Source organism: Pseudophryne corroboree, chromosome 3, assembly GCF_028390025.1.
Source record: "Pseudophryne corroboree isolate aPseCor3 chromosome 3, aPseCor3.hap2, whole genome shotgun sequence".
Lineage (NCBI taxonomy): Eukaryota > Metazoa > Chordata > Amphibia > Anura > Myobatrachidae > Pseudophryne > Pseudophryne corroboree.
In genome coordinates, this window is record NC_086446.1 from 114,337,291 (window position 1) to 114,355,383 (window position 18,093).

Consider the following 18,093-nt stretch of genomic DNA (forward strand, 5'->3'; position numbering starts at 1 on the left):
CATCAACAGAACGGTGTTGGCAGTATAAAAATTTCTACAGCACCTTGTATTCCCAGGTGGTCTCCCATCCAAGTACTAACCAGGCCCAACACTGCTTAGCTTCCAAGATCAGATGAGATTGGGCGTATCCAGTGTGGTGTGGCTGTAGATGAGCTTTGTGGTTTCTGTTAGAACTTTTCTACTTCTAACTACTGGTTCATAAATGAATACGTTTGAAAATGGAATGCATCAACAGAACGGTGTTGGCAGTATAAAATTATCTACAGCACCTTGTATTCCCAGGTGGTCTCCCATCCAAGTACTAACCAGGCCCAACACTGCTTAGCTTCCAAGATCAGATGAGATTGGGCGTACCCAGTGTGGTGTGGCTGTAGATGAGCTTTGTGGTTTCTGTTAGAACTTTTCTACTTCTAACTACTGGTTCATAAATGAATACATTTGAAAATGGAATGCATCAACAGAACGGTGTTGGCAGTATAAAAATATCTACAGCACCTTGTATTCCCCGGTGGTCTCCCATCCAAGTACTAACCAGGCCCAACACTGCTTAGCTTCCAAGATCAGATGAGATTGGGCGTATCCAGTGTGGTGTGGCTGTAGATGAGCTTTGTGGTTTCTGTTAGAACTTTTCTACTTCTAACTACTGGTTCATAAATGAATACGTTTGAAAATGGAATGCATCAACAGAACAGTGTTGGCAGTATAAAAATATCTACAGCACCTTGTATTCCCAGGTGGTCTCCCATCCAAGTACTAACCAGGCCCAACACTGCTTAGCTTCCAAAATCAGATGAGATTGGGCGTATCCAGTGTGGTGTGGCTGTCGATGAACTTTGTGGTTTCTGTTAGAACTTTTCTACTTCTAACTACTGGTTCATAAATGAATACGTTTTAAAATGGAATGCATCAACAGAACGGTGTTGGCAGTATAAAATTATCTACAGCACCTTGTATTCCCAGGTGGTCTCCCATCCAAGTACTAACCAGGCCCAACACTGCTTAGCTTCCAAGATCAGATGAGATTGGGCGTATCCAGTGTGGTGTGGCTGTAGATGAGCTTTATGGTTTCTGTTAGAACTTTTCTACTTCTAACTACTGGTTCATAAACGAATACGTTTAAAAATGGAATGCATCAACAGAAGGTGTTGGTAGTATAAAAATATCTACAGCACCTTGTATTCCCAGGTGGTCTCCCATCCAAGTACTAACCAGGCCCAACACTGCTTAGCTTCCAAGATCAGATGAGATTGGGCGTATCCAGTGTAGTGTGGCTGTAGATGAGCTTTGCGGTTTCTGTTTGAACTTTTCTACTTCTAACTACTGGTTCATAAATGAATACATTTGAAAATGGAATGCATCAACAGAACGGTGTTGGCAGTATAAAAATATCTACAGCACCTTGTATTCCCAGGTGGTCTCCCATCCAAGTACTAACCAGGCCCAACACTGCTTAGCTTCCAAGATCAGATGAGATTGGGCGTATCCAGTGTGGTGTGGCTGTAGATGAGCTTTGTGGTTTCTGTTAGAACTTTTCTACTTCTAACTACTGGTTCATAAATGAATACGTTTGAAAATGGAATGCATCAACAGAACAGTGTTGGCAGTATAAAAATATCTACAGCACCTTGTATTCCCAGGTGGTCTCCCATCCAAGTACTAACCAGGCCCAACACTGCTTAGCTTCCAAAATCAGATGAGATTGGGCGTATCCAGTGTGGTATGGCTGTAGATGAACTTTGTGGTTTCTGTTAGAACTTTTCTACTTCTAACTACTGGTTCATAAATGAATACGTTTTAAAATGGAATGCATCAACAGAACGGTGTTGGCAGTATAAAATTATCTACAGCACCTTGTATTCCCCGGTGGTCTCCCATCCAAGTACTAACCAGGCCCAACACTGCTTAGCTTCCAAGATCAGATGAGATTGGGCGTATCCAGTGTGGTGTGGCTGTAGATGAGCTTTATGGTTTCTGTTAGAACTTTTCTACTTCTAACTACTGGTTCATAAACGAATACGTTTAAAAATGGAATGCATCAACAGAACGGTGTTGGTAGTATAAAAATATCTACAGCACCTTGTATTCCCAGGTGGTCTCCCATCCAAGTACTAACCAGGCCCAACACTGCTTAGCTTACAAAATCAGATGAGATTGGGCGTATTCAGTGTGGTGTGGCTGTAGATGAGCTTTGTGGTTTCTGTTTGAACTTTTCTACTTCTAACTACTGGTTCATAAATGAATACATTTGAAAATTGAATGCATCAACAGAACGGTGTTGGCAGTATAAAAATATCTACAGCATCTTGTATTCCCAGGTGGTCTCCCATCCAAGTACTAACCAGGCCCAACACTGCTTAGCTTCCAAGATCAGATGAGATTGGGCGTATCCAGTGTGGTGTGGCTGTAGATGAGCTTTGTGGTTTCTGTTAGAACTTTTCTACTTCTAACTACTGGTTCATAAATGAATACGTTTGAAAATGGAATGCATCAACAGAACAGTGTTGGCAGTATAAAAATATCTACAGCACCTTGTATTCCCAGGTGGTCTCCCATCCAAGTACTAACCAGGCCCAACACTGCTTAGCTTCCAAGATCAGATGAGATTGGGCGTATCCAGTGTGGTGTGGCTGTAGATGAGCTTTGTGGTTTCTGTTAGAACTTTTCTACTTCTAACTACTGGTTCATAAATGAATACGTTTGAAAATGGAATGCATCAACAGAACGGTGTTGGCAGTATAAAAATATCTACAGCATCTTGTATTCCCAGGTGGTCTCCCATCCAAGTACTAACCAGGCCCAACACTGCTTAGCTTCCAAGATCAGATGAGATTGGGCGTATCCAGTGTGGTGTGGCTGTAGATGAGCTTTGTGGTTTCTGTTAGAACTTTTCTACTTCTAACTACTGGTTCATAAATGAATACATTTGAAAATGGAATGCATCAACAGAACGGTGTTGGCAGTATAAAAATATCTACAGCACCTTGTATTCCCAGGTGGTCTCCCATCCAAGTACTAACCAGGCCCAACACTGCTTAGCTTCCAAGATCAGATGAGATTGGGCGTATCCAGTGTGGTGTGGCTGTAAATGAGCTTTGTGGTTTCTGTTAGAACTTTTCTACTTCTAACTACTGGTTCATAAATGAATACGTTTGAAAATGGAATGCATCAACAGAACAGTGTTGGCAGTATAAAAATATCTACAGCACCTTGTATTCCCAGGTGGTCTCCCATCCAAGTACTAACCAGGCCCAACACTGCTTAGCTTCCAAAATCAGATGAGATTGGGCGTATCCAGTGTGGTGTGGCTGTAGATGAACTTTGTGGTTTCTGTTAGAACTTTTCTACTTCTAACTACTGGTTCATAAATGAATACGTTTTAAAATGGAATGCATCAACAGAACGGTGTTGGCAGTATAAAATTATCTACAGCACCTTGTATTCCCAGGTGGTCTCCCATCCAAGTACTAACCAGGCCCAACACTGCTTAGCTTCCAAGATCAGATGAGATTGGGCGTATCCAGTGTGGTGTGGCTGTAGATGAGCTTTATGGTTTCTGTTAGAACTTTTCTACTTCTAACTACTGGTTCATAAATGAATACGTTTGAAAATGGAATGCATCAACAGAACGGTGTTGGCAGTATAAAAATATCTACAGCACCTTGTGTTCCCAGGTGGTCTCCCATCCAAGTACTAACCAGGCCCAACACTGCTTAGCTTACAAAATCAGATGAGATTGGGCGTATTCAGTGTGGTGTGGCTGTAGATGAGCTTTGTGGTTTCTGTTTGAACTTTTCTACTTCTAACTACTGGTTCATAAATGAATACATTTGAAAATTGAATGCATCAACAGAACGGTGTTGGCAGTATAAAAATATCTACAGCACCTTGTATTCCCAGGTGGTCTCCTATCCAAGTACTAACCAGGCCCAACACTGCTTAGCTTCCAAGATCAGATGAGATTGGGCGTATCCAGTGTGGTGTGGCTGTAGATGAGCTTTATGGTTTCTGTTAGAACTTTTCTACTTCTAACTACTGGTTCATAAATGAATACGTTTGAAAATGGAATGCATCAACAGAACGGTGTTGGTAGTATAAAAATATCTACAGCACCTAGTATTCCCAGGTGGTTTCCCATCCAAGTACTAACCAGGCCCAACACTGCTTAGCTTCCAAGATCAGATGAGATTGGGCGTATCCAGTGTGGTGTGGCTGTAGATGAGCTTTATGGTTTCTGTTAGAACTTTTCTACTTCTAACTACTGGTTCATAAACGAATACGTTTAAAAATGGAATGCATCAACAGAACGGTGTTGGTAGTATAAAAATATCTACAGCACCTTGTATTCCCAGGTGGTCTCCCATCCAAGTACTAACCAGGCCCAACACTGCTTAGCTTACAAAATCAGATGAGATTGGGCGTATTCAGTGTGGTGTGGCTGTAGATGAGCTTTGTGGTTTCTGTTAGAACTTTTCTACTTCTAACTACTGGTTCATAAATGAATACGTTTGAAAATGGAATGCATCAACAGAACGGTGTTGGCAGTATAAAAATATCTACAGCACCTTGTATTCCCAGGTGGTCTCCCATCCAAGTACTAACCAGGCCCAACACTGCTTAGCTTCCAAGATCAGATGAGATTGGGCGTACCCAGTGTGGTGTGGCTGTAGATGAGCTTTGTGGTTTCTGTTAGAACTTTTCTACTTCTAACTACTGGTTCATAAATGAATACATTTGAAAATGGAATGCATCAACAGAACGGTGTTGGCAGTATAAAAATATCTACAGCACCTTGTATTCCCCGGTGGTCTCCCACCCAAGTACTAACCAGGCCCAACACTGCTTAGCTTCCAAGATCAGATGAGATTGGGCGTATCCAGTGTGGTGTGGCTGTAGATGAGCTTTGTGGTTTCTGTTAGAACTTTTCTACTTCTAACTACTGGTTCATAAATGAATACGTTTGAAAATGGAATGCATCAACAGAACAGTGTTGGCAGTATAAAAATATCTACAGCACCTTGTATTCCCAGGTGGTCTCCCATCCAAGTACTAACCAGGCCCAACACTGCTTAGCTTCCAAAATCAGATGAGATTGGGCGTATCCAGTGTGGTGTGGCTGTCGATGAACTTTGTGGTTTCTGTTAGAACTTTTCTACTTCTAACTACTGGTTCATAAATGAATACGTTTTAAAATGGAATGCATCAACAGAACGGTGTTGGCAGTATAAAATTATCTACAGCACCTTGTATTCCCAGGTGGTCTCCCATCCAAGTACTAACCAGGCCCAACACTGCTTAGCTTCCAAGATCAGATGAGATTGGGCGTATCCAGTGTGGTGTGGCTGTAGATGAGCTTTATGGTTTCTGTTAGAACTTTTCTACTTCTAACTACTGGTTCATAAACGAATACGTTTAAAAATGGAATGCATCAACAGAAGGTGTTGGTAGTATAAAAATATCTACAGCACCTTGTATTCCCAGGTGGTCTCCCATCCAAGTACTAACCAGGCCCAACACTGCTTAGCTTCCAAGATCAGATGAGATTGGGCGTATCCAGTGTAGTGTGGCTGTAGATGAGCTTTGCGGTTTCTGTTTGAACTTTTCTACTTCTAACTACTGGTTCATAAATGAATACATTTGAAAATGGAATGCATCAACAGAACGGTGTTGGCAGTATAAAAATATCTACAGCACCTTGTATTCCCAGGTGGTCTCCCATCCAAGTACTAACCAGGCCCAACACTGCTTAGCTTCCAAGATCAGATGAGATTGGGCGTATCCAGTGTGGTGTGGCTGTAGATGAGCTTTGTGGTTTCTGTTAGAACTTTTCTACTTCTAACTACTGGTTCATAAATGAATACGTTTGAAAATGGAATGCATCAACAGAACAGTGTTGGCAGTATAAAAATATCTACAGCACCTTGTATTCCCAGGTGGTCTCCCATCCAAGTACTAACCAGGCCCAACACTGCTTAGCTTCCAAAATCAGATGAGATTGGGCGTATCCAGTGTGGTATGGCTGTAGATGAACTTTGTGGTTTCTGTTAGAACTTTTCTACTTCTAACTACTGGTTCATAAATGAATACGTTTTAAAATGGAATGCATCAACAGAACGGTGTTGGCAGTATAAAATTATCTACAGCACCTTGTATTCCCCGGTGGTCTCCCATCCAAGTACTAACCAGGCCCAACACTGCTTAGCTTCCAAGATCAGATGAGATTGGGCGTATCCAGTGTGGTGTGGCTGTAGATGAGCTTTATGGTTTCTGTTAGAACTTTTCTACTTCTAACTACTGGTTCATAAACGAATACGTTTAAAAATGGAATGCATCAACAGAACGGTGTTGGTAGTATAAAAATATCTACAGCACCTTGTATTCCCAGGTGGTCTCCCATCCAAGTACTAACCAGGCCCAACACTGCTTAGCTTACAAAATCAGATGAGATTGGGCGTATTCAGTGTGGTGTGGCTGTAGATGAGCTTTGTGGTTTCTGTTTGAACTTTTCTACTTCTAACTACTGGTTCATAAATGAATACATTTGAAAATTGAATGCATCAACAGAACGGTGTTGGCAGTATAAAAATATCTACAGCACCTTGTATTCCCAGGTGGTCTCCCATCCAAGTACTAACCAGGCCCAACACTGCTTAGCTTCCAAGATCAGATGAGATTGGGCGTATCCAGTGTGGTGTGGCTGTAGATGAGCTTTGTGGTTTCTGTTAGAACTTTTCTACTTCTAACTACTGGTTCATAAATGAATACGTTTGAAAATGGAATGCATCAACAGAACAGTGTTGGCAGTATAAAAATATCTACAGCACCTTGTATTCCCAGGTGGTCTCCCATCCAAGTACTAACCAGGCCCAACACTGCTTAGCTTCCAAGATCAGATGAGATTGGGCGTATCCAGTGTGGTGTGGCTGTAGATGAGCTTTGTGGTTTCTGTTAGAACTTTTCTACTTCTAACTACTGGTTCATAAATGAATACGTTTGAAAATGGAATGCATCAACAGAACGGTGTTGGCAGTATAAAAATATCTACAGCACCTTGTATTCCCAGGTGGTCTCCCATCCAAGTACTAACCAGGCCCAACACTGCTTAGCTTCCAAGATCAGATGAGATTGGGCGTATCCAGTGTGGTGTGGCTGTAAATGAGCTTTGTGGTTTCTGTTAGAACTTTTCTACTTCTAACTACTGGTTCATAAATGAATACGTTTGAAAATGGAATGCATCAACAGAACAGTGTTGGCAGTATAAAAATATCTACAGCACCTTGTATTCCCAGGTGGTCTCCCATCCAAGTACTAACCAGGCCCAACACTGCTTAGCTTCCAAAATCAGATGAGATTGGGCGTATCCAGTGTGGTGTGGCTGTAGATGAACTTTGTGGTTTCTGTTAGAACTTTTCTACTTCTAACTACTGGTTCATAAATGAATACGTTTTAAAATGGAATGCATCAACAGAACGGTGTTGGCAGTATAAAATTATCTACAGCACCTTGTATTCCCAGGTGGTCTCCCATCCAAGTACTAACCAGGCCCAACACTGCTTAGCTTCCAAGATCAGATGAGATTGGGCGTATCCAGTGTGGTGTGGCTGTAGATGAGCTTTATGGTTTCTGTTAGAACTTTTCTACTTCTAACTACTGGTTCATAAATGAATACGTTTGAAAATGGAATGCATCAACAGAACGGTGTTGGCAGTATAAAAATATCTACAGCACCTTGTGTTCCCAGGTGGTCTCCCATCCAAGTACTAACCAGGCCCAACACTGCTTAGCTTACAAAATCAGATGAGATTGGGCGTATTCAGTGTGGTGTGGCTGTAGATGAGCTTTGTGGTTTCTGTTTGAACTTTTCTACTTCTAACTACTGGTTCATAAATGAATACATTTGAAAATTGAATGCATCAACAGAACGGTGTTGGCAGTATAAAAATATCTACAGCACCTTGTATTCCCAGGTGGTCTCCTATCCAAGTACTAACCAGGCCCAACACTGCTTAGCTTCCAAGATCAGATGAGATTGGGCGTATCCAGTGTGGTGTGGCTGTAGATGAGCTTTATGGTTTCTGTTAGAACTTTTCTACTTCTAACTACTGGTTCATAAATGAATACGTTTGAAAATGGAATGCATCAACAGAACGGTGTTGGTAGTATAAAAATATCTACAGCACCTAGTATTCCCAGGTGGTTTCCCATCCAAGTACTAACCAGGCCCAACACTGCTTAGCTTCCAAGATCAGATGAGATTGGGCGTATCCAGTGTGGTGTGGCTGTAGATGAGCTTTATGGTTTCTGTTAGAACTTTTCTACTTCTAACTACTGGTTCATAAACGAATACGTTTAAAAATGGAATGCATCAACAGAACGGTGTTGGTAGTATAAAAATATCTACAGCACCTTGTATTCCCAGGTGGTCTCCCATCCAAGTACTAACCAGGCCCAACACTGCTTAGCTTACAAAATCAGATGAGATTGGGCGTATTCAGTGTGGTGTGGCTGTAGATGAGCTTTGTGGTTTCTGTTTGAACTTTTCTACTTCTAACTACTGGTTCATAAATGAATACATTTGAAAATTGAATGCATCAACAGAACGGTGTTGGCAGTATAAAAATATCTACAGCACCTTGTATTCCCAGGTGGTCTCCCATCCAAGTACTAACCAGGCCCAACACTGCTTAGCTTCCAAGATCAGATGAGATTGGGCGTATCCAGTGTGGTGTGGCTGTAGATGAGCTTTGTGGTTTCTGTTAGAACTTTTCTACTTCTAACTACTGGTTCATAAATGAATACGTTTGAAAATGGAATGCATCAACAGAACAGTGTTGGCAGTATAAAAATATCTACAGCACCTTGTATTCCCAGGTGGTCTCCCATCCAAGTACTAACCAGGCCCAACACTGCTTAGCTTCCAAGATCAGATGAGATTGGGCGTATCCAGTGTGGTGTGGCTGTAGATGAGCTTTGTGGTTTCTGTTAGAACTTTTCTACTTCTAACTACTGGTTCATAAATGAATACGTTTGAAAATGGAATGCATCAACAGAACGGTGTTGGCAGTATAAAAATATCTACAGCACCTTGTATTCCCAGGTGGTCTCCCATCCAAGTACTAACCAGGCCCAACACTGCTTAGCTTCCAAGATCAGATGAGATTGGGCGTATCCAGTGTGGTGTGGCTGTAGATGAGCTTTGTGGTTTCTGTTAGAACTTTTCTACTTCTAACTACTGGTTCATAAATGAATACATTTGAAAATGGAATGCATCAACAGAACGGTGTTGGCAGTATAAAAATATCTACAGCACCTTGTATTCCCAGGTGGTCTCCCATCCAAGTACTAACCAGGCCCAACACTGCTTAGCTTCCAAGATCAGATGAGATTGGGCGTATCCAGTGTGGTGTGGCTGTAAATGAGCTTTGTGGTTTCTGTTAGAACTTTTCTACTTCTAACTACTGGTTCATAAATGAATACGTTTGAAAATGGAATGCATCAACAGAACAGTGTTGGCAGTATAAAAATATCTACAGCACCTTGTATTCCCAGGTGGTCTCCCATCCAAGTACTAACCAGGCCCAACACTGCTTAGCTTCCAAAATCAGATGAGATTGGGCGTATCCAGTGTGGTGTGGCTGTAGATGAACTTTGTGGTTTCTGTTAGAACTTTTCTACTTCTAACTACTGGTTCATAAATGAATACGTTTTAAAATGGAATGCATCAACAGAACGGTGTTGGCAGTATAAAATTATCTACAGCACCTTGTATTCCCAGGTGGTCTCCCATCCAAGTACTAACCAGGCCCAACACTGCTTAGCTTCCAAGATCAGATGAGATTGGGCGTATCCAGTGTGGTGTGGCTGTAGATGAGCTTTATGGTTTCTGTTAGAACTTTTCTACTTCTAACTACTGGTTCATAAATGAATACGTTTGAAAATGGAATGCATCAACAGAACGGTGTTGGCAGTATAAAAATATCTACAGCACCTTGTATTCCCAGGTGGTCTCCCATCCAAGTACTAACCAGGCCCAACACTGCTTAGCTTACAAAATCAGATGAGATTGGGCGTATTCAGTGTGGTGTGGCTGTAGATGAGCTTTGTGGTTTCTGTATGAACTTTTCTACTTCTAACTACTGGTTCATAAATGAATACATTTGAAAATTGAATGCATCAACAGAACGGTGTTGGCAGTATAAAAATATCTACAGCACCTTGTATTCCCAGGTGGTCTCCCATCCAAGTGCTAACCAGGCCCAACACTGCTTAGCTTCCAAGATCAGATGAGATTGGGCGTATCCAGTGTGGTGTGGCTGTAGATGAGCTTTATGGTTTCTGTTAGAACTTTTCTACTTCTAACTACTGGTTCATAAACGAATACGTTTAAAAATGGAATGCATCAACAGAACGGTGTTGGCAGTATAAAAATATCTACAGCACCTTGTATTCCCAGGTGGTCTCCCATCCAAGTACTAACCAGGCCCAACACTGCTTAGCTTCCAAGATCAGATGAGATTGGGCGTATTCAGTGTGGTGTGGCTGTAGATGAGCTTTGTAGTTTCTGTTTGAACTTTTCTACTTCTAACTACTGGTTCATAAATGAACACATTTGAAAATTGAATGCATCAACAGAAGGGTGTTGGCAGTATAAAAATATCTACAGCACCTTGTATTCCCAGGTGGTCTCCCACCCAAGTACTAACCAGGCCCAACACTGCTTAGCTTCCAAGATCAGATGAGATTGGGCGTATCCAGTGTGGTGTGGCTGTAGATGAGCTTTGTGGTTTCTGTTAGAACTTTTCTACTTCTAACTACTGGTTCATAAATGAATACGTTTGAAAATGGAATGCATCAACAGAACGGTGTTGGCAGTATAAAAATATCTACAGCACCTTGTATTCCCAGGTGGTCTCCCATCCAAGTACTAACCAGGCCCAACACTGCTTAGCTTCCAAGATCAGATGAGATTGGGCGTATCCAGTGTGGTGTGGCTGTAGATGAACTTTGTGGTTTCTGTTAGAACTTTTCTACTTCTAACTACTGGTTCATAAATGAATACGTTTGAAAATGGAATGCATCAACAGAACGGTGTTGGCAGTATAAAAATATCTACAGCACCTTGTATTCCCAGGTGGTCTCCCATCCAAGTACTAACCAGGCCCAACACTGCTTAGCTTCCAAGATCAGATGAGATTGGGCGTATCCAGTGTGGTGTGGCTGTAGATGAGCTTTGTGGTTTCTGTTAGAACTTTTCTACTTCTAACTACTGGTTCATAAATGAATAAGTTTTAAAATGGAATGCATCAACAGAACGGTGTTGGCAGTATAAAATTATCTACAGCACCTTGTATTCCCAGGTGGTCTCCCATCCAAGTACTAACCAGGCCCAACACTGCTTAGCTTCCAAGATCAGATGAGATTGGGCGTATCCAGTGTGGTGTGGCTGTAGATGAGCTTTATGGTTTCTGTTAGAACTTTTCTACTTCTAACTACTGGTTCATAAATGAATACGTTTGAAAATGGAATGCATCAACAGAACGGTGTTGGCAGTATGAAATTATCTACAGCACCTTGTATTCCCAGGTGGTCTCCCATCCAAGTACTAACCAGGCCCAACACTGCTTAGCTTCCAAGATCAGATGAGATTGGGCGTATCCAGTGTGGTGTGGCTGTAGGTGAGCTTTGTGGTTTCTGTTAGAACTTTTCTACTTCTAACTACTGGTTCATAAATGAATACGTTTGAAAATGGAATGCATCAACAGAACGGTGTTGGCAGTATAAAAATATCTACAGCACCTTGTATTCCCAGGTGGTCTCCCATCCAAGTACTAACCAGGCCCAACACTGCTTAGCTTCCAAGATCAGATGAGATTGGGCGTATCCAGTGTGGTGTGGCTGTAGATGAGCTTTGTGGTTTCTGTTAGAACTTTTCTACTTCTAACTACTGGTTCATAAATGAATACGTTTGAAAATGGAATGCATCAACAGAACAGTGTTGGCAGTATAAAAATATCTACAGCACCTTGTATTCCCAGGTGGTCTCCCATCCAAGTACTAACCAGGCCCAACACTGCTTAGCTTCCAAGATCAGATGAGATTGGGCGTATTCAGTGTGGTGTGGCTGTAGATGAGCTTTGTCTGTAGATGAGCTTTGTGGTTTCTGTTTGAACTTTTCTACTTCTAACTACTGGTTCATAAATGAATACATTTGAAAATTGAATGCATCAACAGAACGGTGTTGGCAGTATAAAAATATCTACAGCACCTTGTATTCCCAGGTGGTCTCCCATCCAAGTACTAACCAGGCCCAACACTGCTTAGCTTCCAAGATCAGATGAGATTGGGCGTATCCAGTGTGGTGTGGCTGTAGATGAGCTTTGTGGTTTCTGTTAGAACTTATTTTACTTCTAACTACTGGTTCATAAATGAATACGTTTGAAAATGGAATGCATCAACAGAACGGTGTTGGCAGTATAAAAATATCTACAGCACCTTGTATTCCCAGGTGGTCTCCCATCCAAGTACTAACCAGGCCCAACACTGCTTAGCTTCCAAGATCAGATGAGATTGGGCGTATCCAGTGTGGTGTGGCTGTAGATGAGCTTTATGGTTTCTGTTTGAACTTTTCTACTTCTAACTACTGGTTCATAAACGAATACGTTTAAAAATGGAATGCATCAACAGAACGGTGTTGGTAGTATAAAAATATCTACAGCACCTTGTATTCCCAGGTGGTCTCCCATCCAAGTACTAACCAGGCCCAACACTGCTTAGCTTCCAAGATCAGATGAGATTGGGCGTATTCAGTGTGGTGTGGCTGTAGATGAGCTTTATGGTTTCTGTTAGAACTTTTCTACTTCTAACTACTGGTTCATAAACGAATACGTTTAAAAATGGAATGCATCAACAGAACGGTGTTGGCAGTATAAAAATATCTACAGCACCTTGTATTCCCAGGTGGTCTCCCATCCAAGTACTAACCAGGCCCAACACTGCTTAGCTTCCAAGATCAGATGAGATTGGGCGTATTCAGTGTGGTGTGGCTGTAGATGAGCTTTGTGGTTTCTGTTTGAACTTTTCTACTTCTAACTACTGGTTCATAAATGAACACATTTGAAAATTGAATGCATCAACAGAACGGTGTTGGCAGTATAAAAATATCTACAGCACCTTGTATTCCCAGGTGGTCTCCCACCCAAGTACTAACCAGGCCCAACACTGCTTAGCTTCCAAGATCAGATGAGATTGGGCGTATCCAGTGTGGTGTGGCTGTAGAAGAGCTTTGTGGTTTCTGTTAGAACTTTTCTACTTCTAACTACTGGTTCATAAATGAATACGTTTGAAAATGGAATGCATCAACAGAACGGTGTTGGCAGTATAAAAAAATCTACAGCACCTTGTATTCCCAGGTGGTCTCCCATCTAACTACTAACCAGGCCCAACACTGCTTAGCTTCCAAGATCAGATGAGATTGGGCGTATCCAGTGTGGTGTGGCTGTAGATGAACTTTGTGGTTTCTGTTAGAACTTTTCTACTTCTAACTACTGGTTCATAAATGAATAAGTTTTAAAATGGAATGCATCAACAGAACGGTGTTGGCAGTATAAAATTATCTACAGCACCTTGTAGTCCCAGGTGGTCTCCCATCCAAGTACTAAACAGGCCCAACACTGCTTAGCTTCCAAGATCAGATGAGATTGGGCGTATCCAGTGTGGTGTGGCTGTAGATGAGCTTTATGGTTTCTGTTAGAACTTTTCTACTTCTAACTACTGGTTCATAAATGAATACGTTTGAAAATGGAATGCATCAACAGAACGGTGTTGGCAGTATAAAAATATCTACAGCACCTTGTATTCCCAGGTGGTGTCCCATCCAAGTACTAACCAGGCCCAACACTGCTTAGCTTCCAAGATCAGATGAGATTGGGCGTATCCAGTGTGGTGTGGCTGTAGATGAGCTTTGTGGTTTCTGTTAGAACTTTTCTACTTCTAACTACTGGTTCATAAATGAATACGTTTGAAAATGGAATGCATCAACAGAACGGTGTTGGCAGTATAAAAATATCTACAGCACCTTGTATTCCCAGGTGGTCTCCCATCCAAGTACTAACCAGGCCCAACACTGCTTAGCTTCCAAGATCAGATGAGATTGGGCGTATCCAGTGTGGTGTGGCTGTAGATGAGCTTTATGGTTTCTGTTAGAACTTTTCTACTTCTAACTACTGGTTCATAAATGAATACGTTTGAAAATGGAATGCATCAACAGAACGGTGTTGGCAGTATGAAATTATCTACAGCACCTTGTATTCCCAGGTGGTCTCCCATCCAAGTACTAACCAGGCCCAACACTGCTTAGCTTCCAAGATCAGATGAGATTGGGCGTATCCAGTGTGGTGTGGCTGTAGATGAGTTTTGTGGTTTCTGTTAGAACTTTTCTACTTCTAACTACTGGTTCATAAATGAATACGTTTGAAAATGGAATGCATCAACAGAACGGTGTTGGCAGTATAAAAATATCTACAGCACCTTGTATTCCCAGGTGGTCTCCCATCCAAGTACTAACCAGGCCCAACACTGCTTAGCTTCCAAGATCAGATGAGATTGGGCGTATCCAGTGTGGTGTGGCTGTAGATGAGCTTTGTGGTTTCTGTTAGAACTTTTCTACTTCTAACTACTGGTTCATAAATGAATACATTTGAAAATGGAATGCATCAACAGAACGGTGTTGGCAGTATAAAAATATCTACAGCACCTTGTATTCCCAGGTGGTCTCCCATCCAAGTACTAACCAGGCCCAACACTGCTTAGCTTCCAAGATCAGATGAGATTGGGCGTATCCAGTGTGGTGTGGCTGTAGATGAGCTTTGTGGTTTCTGTTAGAACTTTTCTACTTCTAACTACTGGTTCATAAATGAATAAGTTTTAAAATGGAATGCATCAACAGAACGGTGTTGGCAGTATAAAATTATCTACAGCACCTTGTATTCCCAGGTGGTCTCCCATCCAAGTACTAACCAGGCCCAACACTGCTTAGCTTCCAAGATCAGATGAGATTGGGCGTATCCAGTGTGGTGTGGCTGTAGATGAGCTTTATGGTTTCTGTTAGAACTTTTCTACTTCTAACTACTGGTTCATAAATGAATACGTTTGAAAATGGAATGCATCAACAGAACGGTGTTGGCAGTATGAAATTATCTACAGCACCTTGTATTCCCAGGTGGTCTCCCATCCAAGTACTAACCAGGCCCAACACTGCTTAGCTTCCAAGATCAGATGAGATTGGGCGTATCCAGTGTGGTGTGGCTGTAGATGAGCTTTGTGGTTTCTGTTAGAACTTTTCTACTTCTAACTACTGGTTCATAAATGAATAAGTTTTAAAATGGAATGCATCAACAGAACGGTGTTGGCAGTATAAAATTATCTACAGCACCTTGTAGTCCCAGGTGGTCTCCCATCCAAGTACTAAACAGGCCCAACACTGCTTAGCTTCCAAGATCAGATGAGATTGGGCGTATCCAGTGTGGTGTGGCTGTAGATGAGCTTTATGGTTTCTGTTAGAACTTTTCTACTTCTAACTACTGGTTCATAAATGAATACGTTTGAAAATGGAATGCATCAACAGAACGGTGTTGGCAGTATAAAAATATCTACAGCACCTTGTATTCCCAGGTGGTGTCCCATCCAAGTACTAACCAGGCCCAACACTGCTTAGCTTCCAAGATCAGATGAGATTGGGCGTATCCAGTGTGGTGTGGCTGTAGATGAGCTTTGTGGTTTCTGTTAGAACTTTTCTACTTCTAACTACTGGTTCATAAATGAATACGTTTGAAAATGGAATGCATCAACAGAACGGTGTTGGCAGTATAAAAATATCTACAGCACCTTGTATTCCCAGGTGGTCTCCCATCCAAGTACTAACCAGGCCCAACACTGCTTAGCTTCCAAGATCAGATGAGATTGGGCGTATCCAGTGTGGTGTGGCTGTAGATGAGCTTTATGGTTTCTGTTAGAACTTTTCTACTTCTAACTACTGGTTCATAAATGAATACGTTTGAAAATGGAATGCATCAACAGAACAGTGTTGGCAGTATAAAAATATCTACAGCACCTTGTATTCCCAGGTGGTCTCCCATCCAAGTACTAACCAGGCCCAACACTGCTTAGCTTCCAAGATCAGATGAGATTGGGCGTATTCAGTGTGGTGTGGCTGTAGATGAGCTTTGTCTGTAGATGAGCTTTGTGGTTTCTGTTTGAACTTTTCTACTTCTAACTACTGGTTCATAAATGAATACATTTGAAAATTGAATGCATCAACAGAACGGTGTTGGCAGTATAAAAATATCTACAGCACCTTGTATTCCCAGGTGGTCTCCCATCCAAGTACTAACCAGGCCCAACACTGCTTAGCTTCCAAGATCAGATGAGATTGGGCGTATCCAGTGTGGTGTGGCTGTAGATGAGCTTTGTGGTTTCTGTTAGAACTTATTTTACTTCTAACTACTGGTTCATAAATGAATACGTTTGAAAATGGAATGCATCAACAGAACGGTGTTGGCAGTATAAAAATATCTACAGCACCTTGTATTCCCAGGTGGTCTCCCATCCAAGTACTAACCAGGCCCAACACTGCTTAGCTTCCAAGATCAGATGAGATTGGGCGTATCCAGTGTGGTGTGGCTGTAGATGAGCTTTATGGTTTCTGTTTGAACTTTTCTACTTCTAACTACTGGTTCATAAACGAATACGTTTAAAAATGGAATGCATCAACAGAACGGTGTTGGTAGTATAAAAATATCTACAGCACCTTGTATTCCCAGGTGGTCTCCCATCCAAGTACTAACCAGGCCCAACACTGCTTAGCTTCCAAGATCAGATGAGATTGGGCGTATTCAGTGTGGTGTGGCTGTAGATGAGCTTTATGGTTTCTGTTAGAACTTTTCTACTTCTAACTACTGGTTCATAAACGAATACGTTTAAAAATGGAATGCATCAACAGAACGGTGTTGGCAGTATAAAAATATCTACAGCACCTTGTATTCCCAGGTGGTCTCCCATCCAAGTACTAACCAGGCCCAACACTGCTTAGCTTCCAAGATCAGATGAGATTGGGCGTATTCAGTGTGGTGTGGCTGTAGATGAGCTTTGTGGTTTCTGTTTGAACTTTTCTACTTCTAACTACTGGTTCATAAATGAACACATTTGAAAATTGAATGCATCAACAGAACGGTGTTGGCAGTATAAAAATATCTACAGCACCTTGTATTCCCAGGTGGTCTCCCACCCAAGTACTAACCAGGCCCAACACTGCTTAGCTTCCAAGATCAGATGAGATTGGGCGTATCCAGTGTGGTGTGGCTGTAGAAGAGCTTTGTGGTTTCTGTTAGAACTTTTCTACTTCTAACTACTGGTTCATAAATGAATACGTTTGAAAATGGAATGCATCAACAGAACGGTGTTGGCAGTATAAAAAAATCTACAGCACCTTGTATTCCCAGGTGGTCTCCCATCCAACTACTAACCAGGCCCAACACTGCTTAGCTTCCAAGATCAGATGAGATTGGGCGTATCCAGTGTGGTGTGGCTGTAGATGAACTTTGTGGTTTCTGTTAGAACTTTTCTACTTCTAACTACTGGTTCATAAATGAATAAGTTTTAAAATGGAATGCATCAACAGAACGGTGTTGGCAGTATAAAATTATCTACAGCACCTTGTAGTCCCAGGTGGTCTCCCATCCAAGTACTAAACAGGCCCAACACTGCTTAGCTTCCAAGATCAGATGAGATTGGGCGTATCCAGTGTGGTGTGGCTGTAGATGAGCTTTATGGTTTCTGTTAGAACTTTTCTACTTCTAACTACTGGTTCATAAATGAATACGTTTGAAAATGGAATGCATCAACAGAACGGTGTTGGCAGTATAAAAATATCTACAGCACCTTGTATTCCCAGGTGGTGTCCCATCCAAGTACTAACCAGGCCCAACACTGCTTAGCTTCCAAGATCAGATGAGATTGGGCGTATCCAGTGTGGTGTGGCTGTAGATGAGCTTTGTGGTTTCTGTTAGAACTTTTCTACTTCTAACTACTGGTTCATAAATG

At 41.8% G+C, this 18,093-nt stretch overlaps 80 non-coding genes across 80 annotated transcripts; all 80 read right to left on the reverse strand.

Moving 5' to 3' along the window:
* Positions 1 to 31: 31 nt before the first annotated feature.
* On the reverse strand, positions 32 to 150 carry LOC135061141 (5S ribosomal RNA). Its single transcript, XR_010247532.1, has one exon. It is a non-coding gene; the product is annotated as a 5S ribosomal RNA (ribosomal RNA).
* Positions 151 to 257: 107 nt separating this feature from the next.
* LOC135059429 (5S ribosomal RNA) lies at positions 258 to 376 on the reverse strand. Its single transcript, XR_010245831.1, has one exon. It is a non-coding gene; the product is annotated as a 5S ribosomal RNA (ribosomal RNA).
* A 107-nt stretch (positions 377 to 483) lies between these two features.
* Positions 484 to 602, reverse strand: LOC135061282 (5S ribosomal RNA). Its single transcript, XR_010247668.1, has one exon. It is a non-coding gene; the product is annotated as a 5S ribosomal RNA (ribosomal RNA).
* Positions 603 to 709: 107 nt separating this feature from the next.
* Positions 710 to 828, reverse strand: LOC135069982 (5S ribosomal RNA). The gene has a single exon (XR_010256159.1). It is a non-coding gene; the product is annotated as a 5S ribosomal RNA (ribosomal RNA).
* A 107-nt stretch (positions 829 to 935) lies between these two features.
* On the reverse strand, positions 936 to 1,054 carry LOC134886141 (5S ribosomal RNA). Its single transcript, XR_010170232.1, has one exon. It is a non-coding gene; the product is annotated as a 5S ribosomal RNA (ribosomal RNA).
* Positions 1,055 to 1,160: 106 nt separating this feature from the next.
* LOC135060713 (5S ribosomal RNA) lies at positions 1,161 to 1,279 on the reverse strand. The gene has a single exon (XR_010247105.1). It is a non-coding gene; the product is annotated as a 5S ribosomal RNA (ribosomal RNA).
* Positions 1,280 to 1,386: 107 nt separating this feature from the next.
* LOC134886152 (5S ribosomal RNA) lies at positions 1,387 to 1,505 on the reverse strand. The gene has a single exon (XR_010170243.1). It is a non-coding gene; the product is annotated as a 5S ribosomal RNA (ribosomal RNA).
* Positions 1,506 to 1,612: 107 nt separating this feature from the next.
* LOC134901365 (5S ribosomal RNA) lies at positions 1,613 to 1,731 on the reverse strand. Its single transcript, XR_010174855.1, has one exon. It is a non-coding gene; the product is annotated as a 5S ribosomal RNA (ribosomal RNA).
* A 107-nt stretch (positions 1,732 to 1,838) lies between these two features.
* LOC135061283 (5S ribosomal RNA) lies at positions 1,839 to 1,957 on the reverse strand. Its single transcript, XR_010247669.1, has one exon. It is a non-coding gene; the product is annotated as a 5S ribosomal RNA (ribosomal RNA).
* A 107-nt stretch (positions 1,958 to 2,064) lies between these two features.
* Positions 2,065 to 2,183, reverse strand: LOC134885669 (5S ribosomal RNA). Its single transcript, XR_010169779.1, has one exon. It is a non-coding gene; the product is annotated as a 5S ribosomal RNA (ribosomal RNA).
* Positions 2,184 to 2,290: 107 nt separating this feature from the next.
* LOC135065416 (5S ribosomal RNA) lies at positions 2,291 to 2,409 on the reverse strand. Its single transcript, XR_010251701.1, has one exon. It is a non-coding gene; the product is annotated as a 5S ribosomal RNA (ribosomal RNA).
* A 107-nt stretch (positions 2,410 to 2,516) lies between these two features.
* LOC134886163 (5S ribosomal RNA) lies at positions 2,517 to 2,635 on the reverse strand. Its single transcript, XR_010170254.1, has one exon. It is a non-coding gene; the product is annotated as a 5S ribosomal RNA (ribosomal RNA).
* A 107-nt stretch (positions 2,636 to 2,742) lies between these two features.
* LOC135065418 (5S ribosomal RNA) lies at positions 2,743 to 2,861 on the reverse strand. Its single transcript, XR_010251702.1, has one exon. It is a non-coding gene; the product is annotated as a 5S ribosomal RNA (ribosomal RNA).
* A 107-nt stretch (positions 2,862 to 2,968) lies between these two features.
* LOC134902147 (5S ribosomal RNA) lies at positions 2,969 to 3,087 on the reverse strand. Its single transcript, XR_010175619.1, has one exon. It is a non-coding gene; the product is annotated as a 5S ribosomal RNA (ribosomal RNA).
* Positions 3,088 to 3,194: 107 nt separating this feature from the next.
* LOC135062808 (5S ribosomal RNA) lies at positions 3,195 to 3,313 on the reverse strand. Its single transcript, XR_010249151.1, has one exon. It is a non-coding gene; the product is annotated as a 5S ribosomal RNA (ribosomal RNA).
* A 107-nt stretch (positions 3,314 to 3,420) lies between these two features.
* On the reverse strand, positions 3,421 to 3,539 carry LOC134886174 (5S ribosomal RNA). Its single transcript, XR_010170265.1, has one exon. It is a non-coding gene; the product is annotated as a 5S ribosomal RNA (ribosomal RNA).
* A 107-nt stretch (positions 3,540 to 3,646) lies between these two features.
* Positions 3,647 to 3,765, reverse strand: LOC134886627 (5S ribosomal RNA). The gene has a single exon (XR_010170707.1). It is a non-coding gene; the product is annotated as a 5S ribosomal RNA (ribosomal RNA).
* A 107-nt stretch (positions 3,766 to 3,872) lies between these two features.
* LOC135063682 (5S ribosomal RNA) lies at positions 3,873 to 3,991 on the reverse strand. The gene has a single exon (XR_010250007.1). It is a non-coding gene; the product is annotated as a 5S ribosomal RNA (ribosomal RNA).
* Positions 3,992 to 4,098: 107 nt separating this feature from the next.
* On the reverse strand, positions 4,099 to 4,217 carry LOC134900537 (5S ribosomal RNA). Its single transcript, XR_010174046.1, has one exon. It is a non-coding gene; the product is annotated as a 5S ribosomal RNA (ribosomal RNA).
* Positions 4,218 to 4,324: 107 nt separating this feature from the next.
* Positions 4,325 to 4,443, reverse strand: LOC134885670 (5S ribosomal RNA). Its single transcript, XR_010169780.1, has one exon. It is a non-coding gene; the product is annotated as a 5S ribosomal RNA (ribosomal RNA).
* A 107-nt stretch (positions 4,444 to 4,550) lies between these two features.
* On the reverse strand, positions 4,551 to 4,669 carry LOC135059430 (5S ribosomal RNA). Its single transcript, XR_010245832.1, has one exon. It is a non-coding gene; the product is annotated as a 5S ribosomal RNA (ribosomal RNA).
* A 107-nt stretch (positions 4,670 to 4,776) lies between these two features.
* On the reverse strand, positions 4,777 to 4,895 carry LOC135062746 (5S ribosomal RNA). The gene has a single exon (XR_010249091.1). It is a non-coding gene; the product is annotated as a 5S ribosomal RNA (ribosomal RNA).
* A 107-nt stretch (positions 4,896 to 5,002) lies between these two features.
* On the reverse strand, positions 5,003 to 5,121 carry LOC135069983 (5S ribosomal RNA). Its single transcript, XR_010256160.1, has one exon. It is a non-coding gene; the product is annotated as a 5S ribosomal RNA (ribosomal RNA).
* Positions 5,122 to 5,228: 107 nt separating this feature from the next.
* Positions 5,229 to 5,347, reverse strand: LOC134886185 (5S ribosomal RNA). Its single transcript, XR_010170276.1, has one exon. It is a non-coding gene; the product is annotated as a 5S ribosomal RNA (ribosomal RNA).
* Positions 5,348 to 5,453: 106 nt separating this feature from the next.
* LOC135060715 (5S ribosomal RNA) lies at positions 5,454 to 5,572 on the reverse strand. The gene has a single exon (XR_010247107.1). It is a non-coding gene; the product is annotated as a 5S ribosomal RNA (ribosomal RNA).
* A 107-nt stretch (positions 5,573 to 5,679) lies between these two features.
* On the reverse strand, positions 5,680 to 5,798 carry LOC134886197 (5S ribosomal RNA). Its single transcript, XR_010170288.1, has one exon. It is a non-coding gene; the product is annotated as a 5S ribosomal RNA (ribosomal RNA).
* Positions 5,799 to 5,905: 107 nt separating this feature from the next.
* Positions 5,906 to 6,024, reverse strand: LOC134901366 (5S ribosomal RNA). The gene has a single exon (XR_010174856.1). It is a non-coding gene; the product is annotated as a 5S ribosomal RNA (ribosomal RNA).
* Positions 6,025 to 6,131: 107 nt separating this feature from the next.
* On the reverse strand, positions 6,132 to 6,250 carry LOC135061284 (5S ribosomal RNA). The gene has a single exon (XR_010247670.1). It is a non-coding gene; the product is annotated as a 5S ribosomal RNA (ribosomal RNA).
* Positions 6,251 to 6,357: 107 nt separating this feature from the next.
* On the reverse strand, positions 6,358 to 6,476 carry LOC134885672 (5S ribosomal RNA). Its single transcript, XR_010169782.1, has one exon. It is a non-coding gene; the product is annotated as a 5S ribosomal RNA (ribosomal RNA).
* A 107-nt stretch (positions 6,477 to 6,583) lies between these two features.
* LOC134886208 (5S ribosomal RNA) lies at positions 6,584 to 6,702 on the reverse strand. The gene has a single exon (XR_010170299.1). It is a non-coding gene; the product is annotated as a 5S ribosomal RNA (ribosomal RNA).
* A 107-nt stretch (positions 6,703 to 6,809) lies between these two features.
* On the reverse strand, positions 6,810 to 6,928 carry LOC134886219 (5S ribosomal RNA). The gene has a single exon (XR_010170310.1). It is a non-coding gene; the product is annotated as a 5S ribosomal RNA (ribosomal RNA).
* A 107-nt stretch (positions 6,929 to 7,035) lies between these two features.
* Positions 7,036 to 7,154, reverse strand: LOC134902148 (5S ribosomal RNA). Its single transcript, XR_010175620.1, has one exon. It is a non-coding gene; the product is annotated as a 5S ribosomal RNA (ribosomal RNA).
* Positions 7,155 to 7,261: 107 nt separating this feature from the next.
* On the reverse strand, positions 7,262 to 7,380 carry LOC135062810 (5S ribosomal RNA). The gene has a single exon (XR_010249153.1). It is a non-coding gene; the product is annotated as a 5S ribosomal RNA (ribosomal RNA).
* A 107-nt stretch (positions 7,381 to 7,487) lies between these two features.
* Positions 7,488 to 7,606, reverse strand: LOC134886231 (5S ribosomal RNA). Its single transcript, XR_010170321.1, has one exon. It is a non-coding gene; the product is annotated as a 5S ribosomal RNA (ribosomal RNA).
* A 107-nt stretch (positions 7,607 to 7,713) lies between these two features.
* On the reverse strand, positions 7,714 to 7,832 carry LOC134886629 (5S ribosomal RNA). The gene has a single exon (XR_010170709.1). It is a non-coding gene; the product is annotated as a 5S ribosomal RNA (ribosomal RNA).
* Positions 7,833 to 7,939: 107 nt separating this feature from the next.
* On the reverse strand, positions 7,940 to 8,058 carry LOC135063684 (5S ribosomal RNA). The gene has a single exon (XR_010250009.1). It is a non-coding gene; the product is annotated as a 5S ribosomal RNA (ribosomal RNA).
* A 107-nt stretch (positions 8,059 to 8,165) lies between these two features.
* Positions 8,166 to 8,284, reverse strand: LOC134900548 (5S ribosomal RNA). The gene has a single exon (XR_010174058.1). It is a non-coding gene; the product is annotated as a 5S ribosomal RNA (ribosomal RNA).
* Positions 8,285 to 8,391: 107 nt separating this feature from the next.
* LOC134885673 (5S ribosomal RNA) lies at positions 8,392 to 8,510 on the reverse strand. Its single transcript, XR_010169783.1, has one exon. It is a non-coding gene; the product is annotated as a 5S ribosomal RNA (ribosomal RNA).
* Positions 8,511 to 8,617: 107 nt separating this feature from the next.
* On the reverse strand, positions 8,618 to 8,736 carry LOC134886242 (5S ribosomal RNA). Its single transcript, XR_010170332.1, has one exon. It is a non-coding gene; the product is annotated as a 5S ribosomal RNA (ribosomal RNA).
* A 107-nt stretch (positions 8,737 to 8,843) lies between these two features.
* LOC134886254 (5S ribosomal RNA) lies at positions 8,844 to 8,962 on the reverse strand. The gene has a single exon (XR_010170344.1). It is a non-coding gene; the product is annotated as a 5S ribosomal RNA (ribosomal RNA).
* Positions 8,963 to 9,069: 107 nt separating this feature from the next.
* Positions 9,070 to 9,188, reverse strand: LOC134886267 (5S ribosomal RNA). The gene has a single exon (XR_010170355.1). It is a non-coding gene; the product is annotated as a 5S ribosomal RNA (ribosomal RNA).
* Positions 9,189 to 9,295: 107 nt separating this feature from the next.
* On the reverse strand, positions 9,296 to 9,414 carry LOC134902149 (5S ribosomal RNA). Its single transcript, XR_010175621.1, has one exon. It is a non-coding gene; the product is annotated as a 5S ribosomal RNA (ribosomal RNA).
* Positions 9,415 to 9,521: 107 nt separating this feature from the next.
* LOC135062811 (5S ribosomal RNA) lies at positions 9,522 to 9,640 on the reverse strand. Its single transcript, XR_010249154.1, has one exon. It is a non-coding gene; the product is annotated as a 5S ribosomal RNA (ribosomal RNA).
* A 107-nt stretch (positions 9,641 to 9,747) lies between these two features.
* LOC134886278 (5S ribosomal RNA) lies at positions 9,748 to 9,866 on the reverse strand. Its single transcript, XR_010170366.1, has one exon. It is a non-coding gene; the product is annotated as a 5S ribosomal RNA (ribosomal RNA).
* Positions 9,867 to 9,973: 107 nt separating this feature from the next.
* LOC134885674 (5S ribosomal RNA) lies at positions 9,974 to 10,092 on the reverse strand. The gene has a single exon (XR_010169784.1). It is a non-coding gene; the product is annotated as a 5S ribosomal RNA (ribosomal RNA).
* Positions 10,093 to 10,199: 107 nt separating this feature from the next.
* On the reverse strand, positions 10,200 to 10,318 carry LOC135068430 (5S ribosomal RNA). The gene has a single exon (XR_010254632.1). It is a non-coding gene; the product is annotated as a 5S ribosomal RNA (ribosomal RNA).
* A 107-nt stretch (positions 10,319 to 10,425) lies between these two features.
* Positions 10,426 to 10,544, reverse strand: LOC135060598 (5S ribosomal RNA). The gene has a single exon (XR_010246991.1). It is a non-coding gene; the product is annotated as a 5S ribosomal RNA (ribosomal RNA).
* A 107-nt stretch (positions 10,545 to 10,651) lies between these two features.
* On the reverse strand, positions 10,652 to 10,770 carry LOC134901054 (5S ribosomal RNA). The gene has a single exon (XR_010174551.1). It is a non-coding gene; the product is annotated as a 5S ribosomal RNA (ribosomal RNA).
* A 107-nt stretch (positions 10,771 to 10,877) lies between these two features.
* LOC134886290 (5S ribosomal RNA) lies at positions 10,878 to 10,996 on the reverse strand. The gene has a single exon (XR_010170377.1). It is a non-coding gene; the product is annotated as a 5S ribosomal RNA (ribosomal RNA).
* A 107-nt stretch (positions 10,997 to 11,103) lies between these two features.
* On the reverse strand, positions 11,104 to 11,222 carry LOC134886301 (5S ribosomal RNA). Its single transcript, XR_010170388.1, has one exon. It is a non-coding gene; the product is annotated as a 5S ribosomal RNA (ribosomal RNA).
* A 107-nt stretch (positions 11,223 to 11,329) lies between these two features.
* On the reverse strand, positions 11,330 to 11,448 carry LOC134886313 (5S ribosomal RNA). The gene has a single exon (XR_010170400.1). It is a non-coding gene; the product is annotated as a 5S ribosomal RNA (ribosomal RNA).
* Positions 11,449 to 11,555: 107 nt separating this feature from the next.
* LOC135061016 (5S ribosomal RNA) lies at positions 11,556 to 11,674 on the reverse strand. The gene has a single exon (XR_010247409.1). It is a non-coding gene; the product is annotated as a 5S ribosomal RNA (ribosomal RNA).
* A 107-nt stretch (positions 11,675 to 11,781) lies between these two features.
* Positions 11,782 to 11,900, reverse strand: LOC134886324 (5S ribosomal RNA). The gene has a single exon (XR_010170411.1). It is a non-coding gene; the product is annotated as a 5S ribosomal RNA (ribosomal RNA).
* Positions 11,901 to 12,007: 107 nt separating this feature from the next.
* LOC135060609 (5S ribosomal RNA) lies at positions 12,008 to 12,126 on the reverse strand. The gene has a single exon (XR_010247002.1). It is a non-coding gene; the product is annotated as a 5S ribosomal RNA (ribosomal RNA).
* Positions 12,127 to 12,250: 124 nt separating this feature from the next.
* LOC134886336 (5S ribosomal RNA) lies at positions 12,251 to 12,369 on the reverse strand. Its single transcript, XR_010170422.1, has one exon. It is a non-coding gene; the product is annotated as a 5S ribosomal RNA (ribosomal RNA).
* A 108-nt stretch (positions 12,370 to 12,477) lies between these two features.
* LOC134886348 (5S ribosomal RNA) lies at positions 12,478 to 12,596 on the reverse strand. The gene has a single exon (XR_010170433.1). It is a non-coding gene; the product is annotated as a 5S ribosomal RNA (ribosomal RNA).
* A 107-nt stretch (positions 12,597 to 12,703) lies between these two features.
* LOC135060620 (5S ribosomal RNA) lies at positions 12,704 to 12,822 on the reverse strand. Its single transcript, XR_010247014.1, has one exon. It is a non-coding gene; the product is annotated as a 5S ribosomal RNA (ribosomal RNA).
* A 107-nt stretch (positions 12,823 to 12,929) lies between these two features.
* On the reverse strand, positions 12,930 to 13,048 carry LOC135060632 (5S ribosomal RNA). The gene has a single exon (XR_010247025.1). It is a non-coding gene; the product is annotated as a 5S ribosomal RNA (ribosomal RNA).
* A 107-nt stretch (positions 13,049 to 13,155) lies between these two features.
* LOC135061175 (5S ribosomal RNA) lies at positions 13,156 to 13,274 on the reverse strand. Its single transcript, XR_010247565.1, has one exon. It is a non-coding gene; the product is annotated as a 5S ribosomal RNA (ribosomal RNA).
* Positions 13,275 to 13,381: 107 nt separating this feature from the next.
* LOC135062845 (5S ribosomal RNA) lies at positions 13,382 to 13,500 on the reverse strand. Its single transcript, XR_010249186.1, has one exon. It is a non-coding gene; the product is annotated as a 5S ribosomal RNA (ribosomal RNA).
* Positions 13,501 to 13,607: 107 nt separating this feature from the next.
* On the reverse strand, positions 13,608 to 13,726 carry LOC135069035 (5S ribosomal RNA). The gene has a single exon (XR_010255228.1). It is a non-coding gene; the product is annotated as a 5S ribosomal RNA (ribosomal RNA).
* Positions 13,727 to 13,833: 107 nt separating this feature from the next.
* On the reverse strand, positions 13,834 to 13,952 carry LOC135060805 (5S ribosomal RNA). Its single transcript, XR_010247199.1, has one exon. It is a non-coding gene; the product is annotated as a 5S ribosomal RNA (ribosomal RNA).
* Positions 13,953 to 14,059: 107 nt separating this feature from the next.
* On the reverse strand, positions 14,060 to 14,178 carry LOC134886359 (5S ribosomal RNA). Its single transcript, XR_010170444.1, has one exon. It is a non-coding gene; the product is annotated as a 5S ribosomal RNA (ribosomal RNA).
* A 107-nt stretch (positions 14,179 to 14,285) lies between these two features.
* Positions 14,286 to 14,404, reverse strand: LOC134886370 (5S ribosomal RNA). Its single transcript, XR_010170455.1, has one exon. It is a non-coding gene; the product is annotated as a 5S ribosomal RNA (ribosomal RNA).
* A 107-nt stretch (positions 14,405 to 14,511) lies between these two features.
* Positions 14,512 to 14,630, reverse strand: LOC134886382 (5S ribosomal RNA). The gene has a single exon (XR_010170466.1). It is a non-coding gene; the product is annotated as a 5S ribosomal RNA (ribosomal RNA).
* A 107-nt stretch (positions 14,631 to 14,737) lies between these two features.
* LOC134886394 (5S ribosomal RNA) lies at positions 14,738 to 14,856 on the reverse strand. The gene has a single exon (XR_010170478.1). It is a non-coding gene; the product is annotated as a 5S ribosomal RNA (ribosomal RNA).
* A 107-nt stretch (positions 14,857 to 14,963) lies between these two features.
* Positions 14,964 to 15,082, reverse strand: LOC134886405 (5S ribosomal RNA). The gene has a single exon (XR_010170489.1). It is a non-coding gene; the product is annotated as a 5S ribosomal RNA (ribosomal RNA).
* Positions 15,083 to 15,189: 107 nt separating this feature from the next.
* On the reverse strand, positions 15,190 to 15,308 carry LOC134886417 (5S ribosomal RNA). The gene has a single exon (XR_010170500.1). It is a non-coding gene; the product is annotated as a 5S ribosomal RNA (ribosomal RNA).
* A 107-nt stretch (positions 15,309 to 15,415) lies between these two features.
* Positions 15,416 to 15,534, reverse strand: LOC135069037 (5S ribosomal RNA). Its single transcript, XR_010255229.1, has one exon. It is a non-coding gene; the product is annotated as a 5S ribosomal RNA (ribosomal RNA).
* Positions 15,535 to 15,641: 107 nt separating this feature from the next.
* On the reverse strand, positions 15,642 to 15,760 carry LOC135060806 (5S ribosomal RNA). Its single transcript, XR_010247200.1, has one exon. It is a non-coding gene; the product is annotated as a 5S ribosomal RNA (ribosomal RNA).
* Positions 15,761 to 15,867: 107 nt separating this feature from the next.
* Positions 15,868 to 15,986, reverse strand: LOC134886430 (5S ribosomal RNA). Its single transcript, XR_010170512.1, has one exon. It is a non-coding gene; the product is annotated as a 5S ribosomal RNA (ribosomal RNA).
* A 107-nt stretch (positions 15,987 to 16,093) lies between these two features.
* On the reverse strand, positions 16,094 to 16,212 carry LOC135060643 (5S ribosomal RNA). The gene has a single exon (XR_010247036.1). It is a non-coding gene; the product is annotated as a 5S ribosomal RNA (ribosomal RNA).
* Positions 16,213 to 16,336: 124 nt separating this feature from the next.
* LOC134886441 (5S ribosomal RNA) lies at positions 16,337 to 16,455 on the reverse strand. The gene has a single exon (XR_010170523.1). It is a non-coding gene; the product is annotated as a 5S ribosomal RNA (ribosomal RNA).
* A 108-nt stretch (positions 16,456 to 16,563) lies between these two features.
* LOC134886452 (5S ribosomal RNA) lies at positions 16,564 to 16,682 on the reverse strand. The gene has a single exon (XR_010170534.1). It is a non-coding gene; the product is annotated as a 5S ribosomal RNA (ribosomal RNA).
* A 107-nt stretch (positions 16,683 to 16,789) lies between these two features.
* Positions 16,790 to 16,908, reverse strand: LOC135060655 (5S ribosomal RNA). The gene has a single exon (XR_010247048.1). It is a non-coding gene; the product is annotated as a 5S ribosomal RNA (ribosomal RNA).
* Positions 16,909 to 17,015: 107 nt separating this feature from the next.
* Positions 17,016 to 17,134, reverse strand: LOC135060668 (5S ribosomal RNA). Its single transcript, XR_010247060.1, has one exon. It is a non-coding gene; the product is annotated as a 5S ribosomal RNA (ribosomal RNA).
* A 107-nt stretch (positions 17,135 to 17,241) lies between these two features.
* LOC135061176 (5S ribosomal RNA) lies at positions 17,242 to 17,360 on the reverse strand. The gene has a single exon (XR_010247566.1). It is a non-coding gene; the product is annotated as a 5S ribosomal RNA (ribosomal RNA).
* Positions 17,361 to 17,467: 107 nt separating this feature from the next.
* On the reverse strand, positions 17,468 to 17,586 carry LOC135060476 (5S ribosomal RNA). Its single transcript, XR_010246869.1, has one exon. It is a non-coding gene; the product is annotated as a 5S ribosomal RNA (ribosomal RNA).
* A 107-nt stretch (positions 17,587 to 17,693) lies between these two features.
* On the reverse strand, positions 17,694 to 17,812 carry LOC135069038 (5S ribosomal RNA). Its single transcript, XR_010255230.1, has one exon. It is a non-coding gene; the product is annotated as a 5S ribosomal RNA (ribosomal RNA).
* Positions 17,813 to 17,919: 107 nt separating this feature from the next.
* Positions 17,920 to 18,038, reverse strand: LOC135060808 (5S ribosomal RNA). Its single transcript, XR_010247202.1, has one exon. It is a non-coding gene; the product is annotated as a 5S ribosomal RNA (ribosomal RNA).
* Positions 18,039 to 18,093: the final 55 nt, after the last annotated feature.